The sequence below is a fragment of the Tachypleus tridentatus genome, chromosome 7 (genome assembly GCF_004210375.1).
Source record: "Tachypleus tridentatus isolate NWPU-2018 chromosome 7, ASM421037v1, whole genome shotgun sequence".
Taxonomy (NCBI): domain Eukaryota; kingdom Metazoa; phylum Arthropoda; class Merostomata; order Xiphosura; family Limulidae; genus Tachypleus; species Tachypleus tridentatus.
In genome coordinates this window covers 20520274-20537400 of record NC_134831.1, presented here as the reverse complement: position 1 = coordinate 20537400, position 17127 = coordinate 20520274, and positions in this window count along the sequence as shown.

The following is a 17127-nucleotide window of genomic DNA, read 5'->3' as shown; positions in this document are numbered from 1 at the left end:
CCCTACTTTAGGAGTGTAAGACTAGAGGGAAGGCAGCTAGTCATCACCAACTATCGCAAACTTTTGGACTACTCTTTAACGAACGAATAGTGGGATTGACCGTCACGTTATAACGCTCCCACGGCTGGAATGACGAGCATGTTTGGTATGAATGGGACTCGAACCTGATAAACGTTAGAAAGAACTCGTATTGCAGTTAAAGCTGTTGTTGTCGGAAAGCAACTCAATCGGCTATATAGACTACTCTCTCTCTGGTACAGAGGTAGGTCTACAGATTTACAACACTGAAATGAGGGGTTTGATTCTCCTCGGTGGACTCAGCAGATATCCTGATGTAACTTTGCTATAATAAAACACAAACAGTGCGGGAAGTTGAACATTTTACGTTTGTTAACGTACCATTGACAAACTATTAAGAATTTCTATACGTTTATCAAGATATGATATTCTAAACCATCGTGTATTTATAGCATTTTGTGAACTCAAGTGTTATCCCAAATTTCTAGTTAAATTAAGGCACAAGTTACATAATATAAGGAGTTTTATACATTTGTAATAATAGATGGCAATCATCTGAGTGTATTGTTATTTTAGGGTTACTCTAATTGAATATTGGGACTTGGCTGTCACTTTTATAAAGCACTCATAAAGTGCCTTTCTGTTGCAATGGCACTAGAATTCAGGATTCATGGATTCAAAGTGTAGCACCTAAACTATAGAATACACCCAACCCTTATTCAAAATTAATTCAACATTTTTATAAGGTTATAGTCTTTCAAAATTGTTTCAGATTTTAATGTTGCATGTCAACACTGCGTCTTTAACCTTAAAATTGTTTGTTTAGATTTTGCGATCCCTGTTTCCCATTTTTTAAAGTAACAATTTTTAATTACCTTGTTTCTTTAGTTTTTATGTCCATAATGGACATAAATCTGTATAAGTGCAGTGCTGTTCTATTTGAAACAGTTCAGTTCAGTGAAATACGTAGCTAATGTATGATGGTCTTTGAGACCTTTGAAAGGGTTTCATGGAAGCTGTATGAATATCACTTCCACAATGTTATCATTAATAGTGCTGCTGTATGTATGATGACTATGCTTCATGGTGATCAGTATACCACATATTATGTATATGTTTTAATATGTGTATAATTATTACAATATTGATCAAACATTCGCATTTCTTGTAATAAATAAGGTCATTATTAATAAGATATAATACAAATACAGTAAACGCTATCTAACAGAGATATGCATGTTTTATTAAACACCTGCATATTTAGTTTGAATAACGAGACACGTTCTATGTACATCGTAAACAATTTATTAGACCAGTAAATAATTTTATCAGACACGTATAGAAAGATGTGTAATATAGTATTTCATCTATCACAACAAACATTTCCAAAACATACGTAATGACAAAGAATAACATTATATTATTATATATAGCGTCTGTAACCTTACATTAGTTACTATTAAATATTTAGTGCTTGGTTTGTCCTTCTCGTACTGTAACCTTCGTAAAACCACACGACGTGATGTCGATAAGGTTACTGATATAATCCAGCGTAATTTCATCCTAACTTGTCACTAGAAAGTACAAAAACTCGGCTATGATAGGGCGTTTAGGATCGTCGATCGTAATTTGTCGGTCCATTTTGGCCCAATGTTTCTAAATGAGATAAAACTCTGAAGCCTTTGCTGGCCATGATAATATTATAATATCCTCCTTATCGAAATAATCTTGTATAATATACACACCATTATCAATGGCATTGATAATGTTTCTCAATGGGATAAAACTCTGAAGACTTTGCTGGCCATGATAATATTATAATATCCTCCTTATCGAAATAATTTTACATAATATACACACCATTATCATTGGTATTGTCTTCCTGGAAAACAAATTTAATGCCAAACCATTCCCTGGCATATGAAAAATATATTTTTTTCCATGAGATACGAGTAGGAGGTGTCGTTGACGTTTCCCTAGAAGATATGAAGAACACTTATAAATAGATAAATATTTGCCACCATGATAAATAGCTGCACGAAAATGTACTGCACCACCCCCAGTGTGTTTCATGTGGGAGAAAATGTCTTTCCACATATGTTCTCCAAGCAAATGACGAACACAAATCCTACCACCGGCTTTAACAAGCCAGAGTCAGGATTCATCTGTAATGATGACATGTCACTAGTATACTAACTGCAAGTTGACCTGCTGCGTAAACCAATTTTCGCGGTGACAGAAATCAATTCTTGATAATATGAGTTTGCAGGTAATTCTTCTTGAAAAATAGCTTCGTTTGACAAGTTTCCTATTTACCGCTTTTCTGGATACCTGTCGTAGGATATTGCAAAAGTTATTTTGACTTTGACCTGTTAATCTGATCAAAACACGGTCATCTCCTGCAGCAGTTTTGCAATGTTTACCAGCAGACTTTCCTGGAACAAAATTTCCTGTTGTATGATGACATTTCAGAATTATATATATAGTAAAATAAAAGGTATCCTGGTGTTCTGACAACAATTTCTTGCTCAATGCTATTTCTGGACAGTCGAGCAGTTTAATACCCTATAACTCCTAACATGTGACGATGCATGATTTTACCTCAAGTGCAGATAACTGTCTCAGCAAAAGATTGATCTGGTTCGAGAAATATAAAACCAAGAGTACACTTTTATAAAAACAGGTGTATATATGCGTTTTAACGAACAAATGCTCAAATAACTTATAAATCCCATGTTTTAACAACGCTGACATATTTGTCCGATCATAAGATGCCTTCTCTGTCACTGTTTGGACATCTAACCAATAACTACTCCATGATTCTGGTAAATTATATAAATATAAAATAGTATGCAAACATTTTGTATATTTATACCATTAGCTCTATGAAGAGTCTGTAACTAATGATTTAGAGTGATAACTGAACTATGTTGGAATGGTGCATGGAGTGGATTTTGTAACCGCTAGAGATTTATACTTACGATGCATGTTCACCAACATATACATTCCCACACAGGCAGCTTTTCAGTTTTTAAGTTGTAAAGCCGTATATACAGATGGCGATGTGTTTTATAAATGTATAAATTTTTTTCAATACAAATATTATACAATAGTGTGTCCAAATATAATATATACGTACAAGTAAACATTTTTAATATTCCTTATAGTTGTTATGTTTCCATTTATCCTACTTTTCTCCGCTGGCCACAGTAAGGACGATTACACATTTGACGTAACTGGTCAAGTTTCCCCATAGCATGACACACTTTACACTCTACTACTTAAAAAACCCGTTAATTAACAATTATGAATTTACTATACGAAAATCTTCACCCTTCCATTTCTAACGGAGTTTGTGTTGTTACATTCTACGAGGCTCTTTTCTTGTGACGATTCTAAATTCAGTTTGGCTATCAGGTATCTCAAACTAAATATGTTCTAATTAATATTCGTAGCTACAAAATGTCTACTTCATTTCTTCCTAAAATCGCTATCATTATCGTCATCTCTTGTTTGCACAATTCTTGCAACTTTCTCAGAGTCGGCTTCAAGGATGGCTTCTCTTTCTGCAGTATCTATAAAACTCGTAACCATGCAGTGTTGACTATAATTCGACATTTACCATCGGCTAGCATTACCGAGGTTGTCTATCTAACGCTCGAAACTGAGCCTGGTGCTGCCTTTTAAACTATGGTTTAAAGATTTATGTTGTGAGAGACAGCCTAAACCTTTGTAGAAACATTTCATTGTTTTTGGTAAGCTGTTAAATATTATTTTCTTCTTTGTCATGTGCCCCTCAGTGGCACAGTGGTATGTGTGTGGACTTACACGCTAAAAAACCGGGTTTCGATACCCGTGGTGTGCAGAGTACAGATAGCCCATTGTGTAGCTTTGTGCTTAATTCAAAACAATCAATCTTCGTGTCGCCTTTACGCATTTCGTTGGGAAATGTTTCTTCAAGTGTATCGTCATTTAAATTTTCATTTTCAAATTTAATTGTTTGTGTTACAAACTTGCGATATTTAATTATTTTTGTTTATTTCTTTTTTCTTGCTGGAAATAAACTTTCGTTTCTGCTAATTTATATTTTGTTTTTTACTCGGAAAATTCCATTTAATTTAATATAATGTCGAGTCTCGGGAGGTTACCCGTAAAAACATCTATTTATCCTTTCAATACTTTCTATAAAACTGGACTAACATGACACATTATATATCTCTGTATCAAGGTTACAGAAAACATTCCACTTCATTTTACGTTTCAACTGTAAATCTGAAGGCTTATAATGCTGAAAATCTGGTTCTGATATCTGTGGTGGGCACATAAAAATAGCCATTGCGTAGCCTTGCGCCTAAACAACAAAAAAAGAAAGTCGCCATAAACCTGGCAGCTTGCCTGAATGTTTATGCCATAGAAGAACAGGTTTTGGTTTAACATACTGTTGCGTAACTTATTCTGAACTACCGAAAACCTAAATGATTCACAAGTACATGTACGACTGAAAACTAACAATCTTTACTTTAAATAATTACATTCTTTTTGTTATTATTAAGCACAGAGATGCACAATGGGCTATCTATCATCACGACTGTCAAATGCCGGTTTCTCGTAGGACAACTTCGCAGACATATCGCTGTCCATTTCTCCAAGATGTAACAAAAGCGAAATGAAAATGAAAATAAAAGATATAATCGAGTCTCTTTGAGCCACACATTAAAACAAAGCAAAAATATTGTCAAAGTAGCTGTGCACTATATATATGAAAACGACTTTGTGTGCCGGGCTATCTGCTGCGACCACCGAGAAGAATCGAGCCATTGAGCTTAAGATTGTAAATCCGAAGACTTACTGCTGTTCAACCTATACAAAGAAAACTGTGCTAAGGTTGTTTGTTGTTGTTGTTGTTTTTTTTACCGAGTTATATGAAGGAAACGCTGAAACTTTGTTCTGAGGTGATAGAAGGGAATCAGCTTGTCAACACCAACCATCGCCAACTCTTGGACTACTCTAATTGAATATTGGGACTTGGCTGTCACTTTTATAAAACACTCACGAATGGAATACGAATTCAGGTCTCTCGGATACAGAGTGCAGCAGGTTAAATCCTAGGCTAGGGACGGTTAGCGCAGATATCCCTGAAGTAGCTTTGCGTGAAATTGAAAACAAACAAACCATGCAAAGTACATAACTTTAACCCAAATCATAACAAACTGTAACCTTATTATGTATTTGTTCTCAAAGCAGAGGTTTTATTCATGTTATTGTGTTAATTATTTCTATTAATTTGAGTGCGACAGAAACTAGAATTTGTTTCTGTGTAAGAAAATTAAGAATTTCCAGAAAGGTTTTAAAAGATATCGTGAAGGTAACTGATGCTAATTAAACTCTTTAATTTAGTTACATTCTTCCACCTAAACCTATGATTTAAGCGAAGTTGACTGCGTAAGTTTATCTTCCATAGCACGATGCCCAGTCCTTTTATTGTTTTTTGAAGATACGACGTTTAGCACGGTAGCATTAAATTCTGGTACTATATATAAATGCAACCTTTTGATTGTCGTTATAGTCTAGTCAAGTGGACGAGTTCGCATATCGAACAAATATCTAAGTTTGTCCTAGTTTTATGCCTTATAAATTATTTGGCGCGACATGACCAGGTGGTTAAGGCACTCGAGTCGTAATCTGAGGGTCGCAAGTTTGAATCCCCATCATACCAAACATGCTTACCCTTTCAGCCGTGCGGACGTTATAATGTGACGGTCAATCCAACAATTTCGACACTGTGTTGGTTTTATTCATTTTAGTAATATTTCAAAAACACTTTATTCCTACCTTTTTACTAATATTTCAAAAAACACTTTATTTCTACCTATGCACACCACAAATATATGGCAACCCCAAACTTCATAAACCAGGTTGTCCACTATGACCAATAATCGTATGAATTGTTTAATTACAATCTTAGTAAATACAGAGCACAGGCATTCTCCAAATAAGTAATATCAGCCAGCTTATTCATCAAAGACTCTTTTAATTTCAAATTCAACCTTAATCAACTTAATCATAAAGCTTTAATGGCCAGTTTCGATGGCATGTCCTTCTTTACAGAAGTCCCAACCGCTGAAGCCTGCATGATAGCCCTAGAACTTTATATCCGAGACCCTAACCCATCAATAGACATTCCCAACAACCAATTAGCAACCCTGATATAATTCACCACGGTGAAGACAAACTTCATGTTCAACAACCACAACTATATACAAACAAATGGCCTAAGCATGAGCAATCCAGTGTCACAAGTTCCAGCCAATATTTTTGTGACACAAGTTGAATCACAAGCAATTAACACAGGTTTACATCCACCAATATACTGGTACAGATATGTAGACAACACGATTGCGGGATTCACATCTACAGAACACACTCTTAATTTTTTCAATCACATTAACTTTATGCATCCCAACATTAACTTCAAATGTGAACAGGAAGAAAGCAATCAAATATTATTTCTTAACGTCATAATTATAAGAACCGATACGCAATTTAAAACAGAAATCCACCGAAAGATAACTCATACTCAACATCAAAAAGATTCCTCCACAAACCGTAGAAAACACTATACACACATACCTAGACAAAAAGCAAAATCAACTAACAAAAGTAAATATATCAAACGAATTAAAAAAAAATCACTAAACCATATACTGCTGCAAACCATATATTCTTGACATCAGCAGAAAAATAACCAACATTTGGCAAAAACTAGTAACAAAATATGATATTCCAGTTAATACCAAATTTATTCAAAAACCAGACACAAAACTAAGGTCTACACCATGTAAAAATTACACTGACAAACACCAAGATTATTTATAAAATACAATGTGAAAACTGCCACGACTTCTATGTTAGAGAAGCAAGTAGAAAAATGAAAGCCAGATTTATAGAACACAAAAAGTCACCTTCACACGTTTTCGAACACTGCAAGTGAAATAAACACAACATAACCACAGAAAACACCGAAATACTAAATAAAGAAACAAACATAAACAAACGCAAAATTAAAGAAGCCTTACTTATACAATAACTCAAGCCCAAAATAAACCAACACAAAGCAACACCTTACTTATACAACAACTCAAGCCCAAATTAAACCAATACAAAGGAACACCTTTATAACTAACTGAATGAATACAATCAAACATCTAAGTACGCCCTCTACATTCCTAAACTGAATTACACAACCCCCTTCAAACATGTGGTCAGCTATCGGTCACTTACCTCTTTCTTTGTGAGCCTGACGATGACCGAAGAAGGTCGAAACGTTGTTTGCTCCTCTTTTGGAGTTTTCACCTCCATATCAGCCGTTTTTACATATATATTTTTCAAAACAAACCAATCTAAATCATTTACTATAACTAATTTCACACGAACACAAATCTTTATTTTTCAGTGCGTTCACTGATTATTTTTTCTTTCCTAAGGCTTGTTAAACAAACAAACAAACGAGGATGTAAAATTTTAGCACTAACTTGTTTGATGTACTAGTTTTGGTTTAAACATTAATTACCTTTCAGACATCTCTAGAGTTAATCACGTGAAATCGAAATGCGCCTACTGATTCTATTATTTTGCTAACTAAAAGACAACATTTCAAATTTTGATTTCAATTTGTAAATACCTTATGAAGCTGTTTATTTAAAAAGAAACGATAATTTTTGTGTTTTTTAAGAACAATTAATGTGAGGATTATTTTATTTATTTTAAGCGGTCCAAATATAAACCCCAAATAAATGGTTAATGAATACACTTATGATAAAGTTTTGGAATTGAAAGTAATTTGTAATTATCAGAGTGTTTTTATATACTTATACTACAAAATTTCTCTAATTTTAGGTACGAATAAATAATTGTAATGTTATTATCTATCGTTATTACTTTATAAGTAAAGGAAAATGCTGTTAAAAGTTATGTGAATCTTATGTTCGTCATCGAGTTTTGTTTACCACCTGAAAATAGTTTGAATGAAGAACGACATGACACTTACCTAAAGCACAATTAGATACACCATTTTAAACACGCATGATCGTTCACATGCTTCACACAATAATAGTTTTAATATTTGCATTTATTGTAACTACGAATAGATAGACAATGTCTTGTCGATTTGTCTTCATATGTGTTTATTGAATGTATATCTCTATTTTGAAACTAAAAGGCATATTTGAGACTTTTAATACATTTTGATATTTAATAATTAATAAAAACTAGGGTTTTTCCTGCAATTTATATAAAGTTTGCACGCAAGCTAAAACGAGCTCTTCAGCCGTTGTTTAAAAGGTAAAAAATCGTAAGTGCCGTTGTATAGTCACTATTAGAGGTATATCTAACTGCACTTCAACCTGTTTAAAAAGAAAGAAACAAGTCAAAGTCATCAGAAGTCAAAGTATGATATAATGTTTTAATGTTTTAGATATGAGTCTGTGAAATTAGAAATGCGTAAATAAGTACTATGAACAATGGCTTCCTTTCTTTTTTTAATCAATTGTTAATTTTGTTAGCTATCACCATTAGAATTCATCTTGGAACATAGGGCCGCAATCTCTTGCGGATTCTTCAACAAGAATTTAAGTGAGTAGATTGTCAGTCCACTGCCCCGAGCCGTCCTTAATTTACCAGTGTAAGACTAGAGGGAAGAGAGTTAGTCATCATCACCCACCGCTACTCTTTGGCTACTCTTGTAGTGGGATTGACCGTCATATTATAACGCCCCCACGGCTGGGAAGGCGAGAATGTTTTGCTCGACGCAGGCTCGAGCCCGCTACCCTCGGATTACGAGTCGCACGCCTTACGCGCTAGGCTATGCCAGGCCCGATTGTTAATAAGATAGATACAAATTCTTGAAACTGCAGTTGATATAGAGAATGTAAAACGAAGAGAAAAAGGAGTTAGACGGATACACCATACAAAAACATGACTAGACAAGAAGATTAGGTAATAATATGGTTAAGCAGTTTAAAAGAACAGTTTAAAATATGCTTAAACAGAAAAAAAAATTTAATAGGTTGGGAACAGAAGTGTGTACTACTCAGAAATAGAACTCAATGAAGACAATAAAACAGATATTAAACAGCTAACAAGTTGAAACAGTATAATCCAACAAAAATATGTGTTAAACAGAAAGCTATAGCAGCTAAACATGTTTAATTTGTTAAAACAGTATGGTCAAACAAATATAAAGTAAAGTAGGAAGATATAACAACAAAACATGTTTGTTTACATTGATAAGTTAGAGAAAATAATCAGTGGAATGCCATGAATAATGGAGAATAATTATAGGTACTCTGTGAAAGACCAAAATTTTCAGGTTGTACAGATTGGACAAGTAGATTTTAAATAGTCTGTAAAAATCAGAGAAGACACGAAAAAGGAGAAATAGATAAACGAACAATGAGGATCACACTAACATTGGTGGCCCGGAATGGCCAGGTGGTTAAGACATTCGACTCGTAATCTGAGAGTTGCGGACTCAAATCCCCGTCACACCAAACACGCTCACTCTTTCAGCCGTGGGAGCGTTAAAATGTAACCGTCAATCCCATTATTCATTGGTAAAAGTGAAGCCCAAGAATTGACGATAGGTGGTCATGACTAGCTGCCTTCCCTCTAGTCTTACACTGCTAAATTAGTGACAGCTAGCCCAGTTAGCCCTCATGTCACTTTGCGCGAAATTCAAAACAACCCACAAAAATTAAAAAAAAGAAGTTAGTAGGAAACTGAATATTTTTTTGTTTTGTTCCTTAGCAATGCTACACAATAGGATATATGTTCTGTGCCTATGGCTTCACTGGCGCGGGATCAGACCAAAACTCATAGTGTTATAACTTTATAGCGACAACCACTCGGCTAAACCGGGGACAACATTTTTTAGACTATGACAGAGACACAACCGTGTATTGTATATGCAGGTATCCATAAACCAATTTTTTTATTTTTGTTAAATTTTCAGCTAATTTCCAGTACCAGATTTTAGATCCAGGGTCTTTCAACACCTTGGACATTCTTATATCAAAAATCGTATGGGTAAGGAGCAGTCCTCTTTGTGTCCACGGTAGGGATTCGAACACAGAACCTTTCTCTTATAAATCCACATCATAGCCTTTTCTCGAAACTAATATTTTGCACAGTACATGTAATACTTATCCCTATTATTCATCCTTATCAGTAGTAGTAGTTATTGTTTTGTATCAGACAATATACGGACAGCTGGTTTTCATCTGGCATACATTTTTTACTAGTAATTGTATTTAACTCTTTCTAAAAAGCCACTTTATGACTTTGGCTAGGCCTGCGAATCACTACAAAAATGATATAGCAAACAATAACTTAAGTCTGTTATTGCAACTTTGTGTGTTATGCGACGTGTAACATGATTTTCAGGTTGTTATTCTTATAATTTCGTTCCTATTCACAGATTTTCAAAGATAAGAGGAAATCTTTTTCAATTTGTTTAATAGGTTTTAACAGTAATATTTGTTTACAGATGTGTGTTTGTTTTGAATTTCGCGCAAAGCTACTCGAGGGCTATCTGCGCTAGCCGTCCCTAATTTAGCAGAGTAAGACTAAAGGGAAGGCAGCTAGTCATCACCACCCAACGCTAACTCTTGGGCTACTCTTTTATCAACGAATACTTGGATTTACCGCCACATTATAACGTCCCCACAGCTGAAAGGGCGAGCATGTTTGGCGTGACCGGGATTCGACCCCGCGACCCTCGGATCACATTTGTGTCCGCATTTTCTTTCTGTGTATACTTGTGGCTCTTCCTCTTTTTTTCACAAGAATTTGTTGGTAATTAAAAATTCCCCCAAAACAGTAATTCTTTGTAATTTTACCATCTGTTTAATATATTCTAGATATCATAAACTTTTTATCGGTACTAATATTTACGCGTAATCAATGCCTTGGCTTGCTATTTAATTAAACTTCTAATTTCCCCGAGAGAGAGTCAGATACCGCTTGAAGAGGTCACCTGTTTTACCCACTTGCTTTAAAATCAAATTACTAAATAGATCCAACGATGTTTTCAGAGTAGTAGTACCATTATGAGAATTTATTGAACACTTAGGTCAACCCACCATGGAAATTCATTCCCAACAGTTGAACATTTACTTACCTTATATATGATGTTTCCTCCACCTGACGATTTGAATATAACATTACACCAACGGATAGTTTACTAATTCATATTAATCATTCACGATATTCCTTTGGCTTATGATTGTTTTTATTTATCGGCCATGTTCTTTCACCTTCTTCCCTTACTCACATTAATTTAGTTTTTTTCATGTATGCATATTCAGATAAAACATTGAAAAATGAAGACATATGGATCAACATAGGGCCCCAGGACTTCTCAGAAAGAGACCTGCAACAAGTCATATTCCAGCTTTATTAAGCGCAGTGTGAGAATGCACGAACGCAAACATATGTGGCAAAACGCGTCGAAGTGCCTCAGACAATAGTACACGACATAATAAAAAAGATTGTTGCTTGGGAAAAACAATGCAATCACTCGTGTATAAACTCCTTACTAAACATATTCATTCATTTGTGGCATACCTCAAGCAGCTGAAGAATAACACAAATATTCACGCTATTGCATACGAGGACATACCAGTCAGGATGCCATACTAATTGCTTATGAACTTCTTTTTTACCATACTGTTGACGCAGGCACTGGGAGACCATCGTCCTCGTATATTATATGACTTTGGAGTTTTCGTATGACGCAAATTTACGATGAAACCTTCAACTGAGAGTATGTTGCATGACAATTGCCACAATGTACGCTGGTTGGATAGAGCATGAACAGATGTTGCGACATGAATTGTAAAGAAGTTGTGAAACTCCAAAATTATTTCTATATATATATAATACTTTGATTGTCACGTTATATAAATTATGCTTTCAACTTCACGGAATGTTAATAGATATCAACTACTGCACTGAATGGTGTTAACTATCATATATTATTGTCAAATGATCAGATAAGGGATTAATTTTTCAATTTAAGACAACTGGTTTTTAGATATTAAACCATGCATTTTGTTTTATTTCATATTTTATTGTAAGTTCTCATATAATAGATTTCTTTTTTCCTACTTATCATAAATTATTGTTAATTATCAAATCGTATATTTTGTTTTATTTAATATTTTTATCTCGTAAGATTATTTACCGGTAATAACGTATTTAATTGCGTTTATGTTTCTAATACGCTATTAAGTTCAACATAATTTAAAGTGTTTTGCTCCTGATTTTCGTTTGTATCCAATGTCCGGTGCATCCCGTTGCAATGTCCAATAGTAGTCAGCAAGCATTTACGGATTCGAGTTGCCCTGATATCGTTTTTGCATTGTAAGAATGTCCTGATGAAACTTTTCATCGTGTTCGTCACTGACAGCACCGAGATTTGCGGGGAAAAAGTCCAAGTGGGAGTGGAGGAAATGAATCTTGAGTGACATGCTGCACTTTATTGTTTTGTATGCTTTGAGAAGTTTGTCTACCAGATGAATGTTTGTAAGGCTTTCTAATTGCCAAGAAAATTGTCGACAACGTCTTTGGACGCTTTCCAGGCAATCTTTTCCGACCCAACTAACATATCCTCGAGCTGCTTGTCACTCGTAACATGTCTGATCTGAGGGCCAACAAAAATGCCATCTTTGATCTTAGCCTCAGTTATTCTTGGGAGCATCTCTCTTAAATAAAGAAAACTTTCACTTTCTGTGTTCGTTGCTTTCACGAGATTCTTCATAAGTCCCAATTTTATGTGAAGAGAAGGCTAAAAAATATTTGCCGGGTCGACAAACGGTTCATGCTCCACATTTTTCTGTCCTGGAACTACCTTTTTACGGAGTGTCCAGCTCTGGCTAGAATTATATGACTCTTTGGCACGACTGTCCCATTCACAGATGAAACAACATTACGTTGTATAGTCAATCTGCAGTCCCAGTAACAGAGCAACGACTTTCAGATCTTTATGATATTCCAGTTGTACTTGCTGTACTGGATGTGCTTCAGCAACATTTCTATGTTCTCGTAGGTTTCTTTCATGTGTGATGTATAGCCAACAGGTATTGAAAGGTGAACATTGTCATTGTGTAACAGAACAGCTTTGAGTCTTAACATTGATGAATCAATGAAGAGATGCCATTCTTGCTGGTCATGGTCACAACCCAAAGCAAAGAACAATCTCTCAATGTCAACAAAAAAACAGAGACTGCCAACTTGTGCAAAGAATTTTGTTATATTATCTTGGCGGCTTCGAAAAAAAAACAGAAATTTTCGTACCTGATGACAGCAAACGCCATTCCTGCAGTCTCGCACCCAGCAATTCGGCTTTTTTTTTTGACAGACCCAAATCTCTGACCAGATCGTTTAATTCTGACTGTATTATGAGATGTGGATCGCCTGAGGGCACGGTTCAAAATCCGGATCAATGTCACTTACAGTTCCCTGCATTGCAGTTTCTTTAACTGGTTCGTCTAAGGTCCATTCCTCTGGTGGTTTCGGAATTGGAAGACTGTCGTCATGTGGCATGAGTCTCATTGCTGAAAGCAGATCACGGTATTCAACTGACTTCTCGTTTTTGGCAGAGAAACCAGACACATCAGTCAAACAGAAATAACAGTCCGTCACATGGTTTTCTGTTCTCGCCATATCATCGGGACAGCAAACGGTATTGTCTTTCGAGTGCCTCTGAGCCTAGCTCTCAGAGAGATAGCACATGTCGCACAACAAATGTGAGGTGCCCATTCCTGGTCTTGATCACCAATTTTAGAGCCGAAGTACAAATGATATGGTTTCTTCACAAGAGCAGTGATTGAGCGTCTCTGATGAACAAGCGTATACTCGCCACAAATATAGCAGAATGTATCGCGGCTGTGACGGCATTGACCGACAACAATCGTCCTGTAAAACGTTTATAACATCTAACTTACTGGTTGCAGTGCTACTGAGGCAATGGTATATTCTAAAACAATACGTACACACTATAAGGTCTATATTAACCCAATGAGCAGTATCTGTGAATGCAAGCCACTTTTATAGCCTCCTGAGACAGTGTGAAGCTGGCTCCGGGCGCCAAGGCATGCCCGGGCTGCAGACTTCCACTAAACAGTTTCCAACCTGGCCTGATTTCATGTCTGCACATGCCCAGACTGCACAAAATATTGTTCAAAATAAATAAATCCTTCCTAATTGCCATAATAATAATAATAATGATAATAACACTTCTGATAATATGCTTATTTCCCTGCTGCTTCAGGTCTTGTATTCACAAATTATTGACTAGATTCTTAAGTATTCTCGAACCCTTGACCATAACAGTTACAGATGATAAAAAGAAAATATTGCTGCTGAATTTATTCCGGTGTCCTAGTCACTTAGAAAACAATTTCTTCCAAATTTTCAAGAGATTTATTGACAAAAAAAGATCATGTTTTCACAACGAAGTCTTAAACTGTCACATTAACGACAGATCATTACTGTTTCATTTAAAGTTTTCTTTATTATATATTTGTGTTGTTAATATTTTTCAAATATGTTACAAGTAGCTAATGGGCGCCACCTCTTGGACAAAAACAGGCCACCAAATGTTTCGAAGGTGTGTTGCAAGTAACAACAGAAAGTGGTTGTACCTTATTTCCTGGCTGCTTTTATATTTTTTAGTTGTATTTAAAACCTGGAGAATCAGGTGGTATCTTGACCTCTTCCCTCAGTAGCTGTATCAAAGACCTGTACGAAGTCTTTATAAAATTATTGCTGCATTCCAGTGGTTTAATACTAAGTCAAAAAGGCTTAAGCGACTAGATATGTGGCTTAAATACTCGCAGATGGAACAACACAGAGGGACTATTCCTTAGTTTTATACTAAACACCAAACAAGGAGTCAGACTTTCGACCTATCGTTATTACTTTTTTGGAAACAAGTGATATCACATGGTTCAAGTAACAAGAGTCAGATTTATAAAAAAGACAAAACATTCTAGTGTGATAGAGTACTATTTTTAGTGTGTGTTTTTCTTATAGTAACTCCATCGAGCTATTCACTAAGCCCACAGTCGAGAATCGAACCGCTGATTTTAGCTGTACAAGCGGGGGGCTAATATTTTAAATTATTTGTGATGGTGTAAACATATAAATTGTGTGCTTTGTGAGTTGAACATTGATTATTTTGTAAGTCTGCATGCACGTTTTTTCTGACCAGGATACACAGCTGGATCAACTTATTTCAACGTTAATTATATTGTAATTGTGCATGCACCTTTCTTCTGACTGAGGTACACAGGTAGATTGATTGATTTGAACGTTCATTATTTTCTAATTGTGCATGCGTGTTTGTTCTGACTGATATACACAGCTAGGTCGACTGATTTGAACGTTGATTATGATGTAATAGTGCATGCACGCTTGTCCTGACTAAGATACACAGCTAGGTCGATTGATTTGAACGTTGATTATTTTGTAATTGTGCATGTGCGTTTGTTATGACTGAGGTACCCAGCTACGTTGACTGATTTGAGCTTTGATTATTTTGTAGTTATGCATGAGCGCTTGTTCTGATTGAGACAGATGTTGATATTTACATTACCATGTGCACCTGCTACATCAACACAGGTTTTCTTAATTGCAAGGTACAGCCATATATTCCAAACCCTCTTAGATGTTTCCAATGTTAGCGGTTCGGTCACTAGAAGACATCATTCGTGGTTCTTTGACGAGTACTCATTGCAATAACAAGGACCTTGATGCCTGTGAGTGTGAAACAGATCCTCATTGTGTTAAATTTAACGGCTCTCATCCATCCTTATTTCGTTCTTGCCCTACGTGGTTGGAAGAAAAAGAGGTACAGCATTTGAAAATGATTAAAACATTATTTATCCTGAGACTCAAAGTTACTGTCCACCACTTCACCTAGGACTTATGCTGCTGCACTTCATTCCACTACTACTGTGGGGTGCACACGGATCTTCTCGTGCCTTCGAAAGAATTGTTCTCAAACCATATGAAAAATCTTTGGATGTCTGTGATTAAGAAAGTTATATTTCAGAGATTCCAATTAGATCTCAGAGAATCATTAAACTTTGCTTCAATTTGTAATATGGAGGAGGAGGATCCTTCACTGGCTAAAATATGAATTTTTACATATTTGTCCTGTAGCATTTCAGTATCGTAGAACTATGAATGAATTTAACATATTACTAGTGAAATAATATAGCTGTATACTTGTAACATTTCACAGTTATTTAAGTGTTTGAATGTGCTGTGCTTTTATAGGAAGCAGTAAACAAGAACAGTTGGAGTTGGTCATGTTGAAGTATACAAGATTATCTGATTAGTTAGATATTATGCGTTTGTATGAAGCAAGAAACAAGAAAACAACAATAATAAATTATTGAATTTTACAAGATTGTGTGAGAGACCAATAGGATAAAGGCCTCTGATTTTTCTACGTTATATTCTGAAAACGAGAGGACAGAAGTTTAGATAAAGACAGGGTAGACTTAATGTGAATTAATTTCCTTTCAGGGAGATTGTTTTCTGGAAATAGTTGCCGTTGACAGTTGTGAAGGACAGTATTTTACAACAGTTGAAGAGGGAAATCTGTGATTTCGTGAAATACAAAAAACGTTTACATTTTTATTTTTTCAGAAGAGTGATTTGCAAGAACAACCATACAGAAACGAATAATCACTTGTTGTTCATGAACTCTTATAAGCGATTAAACTAATCCATTAAAAACTAAGCTATTTGTAAATAGTCTGTCAGTGGTAGTACTCTTGAAGACAAATTACTAAGTATAAATAGCTCTTTGAAAATCTACGTGGGGTTTAACTCATTCCATGAGCCTTCTTGGTGTCAGATTCTAGACAAGTATAATGCCTTATATTATGGAATTCCGTACCTAGTTTAGTAGATGAGTCAGTTCTTTTTTCTCTTACACCCAAGAGAAAGGGGACAATTTCAACTTTCTGTTGCTTTAACTCATTGAGATGCGGATAAGTCAGTAAACGTTAACTTGGATGTAATATTTTATTATTTCTT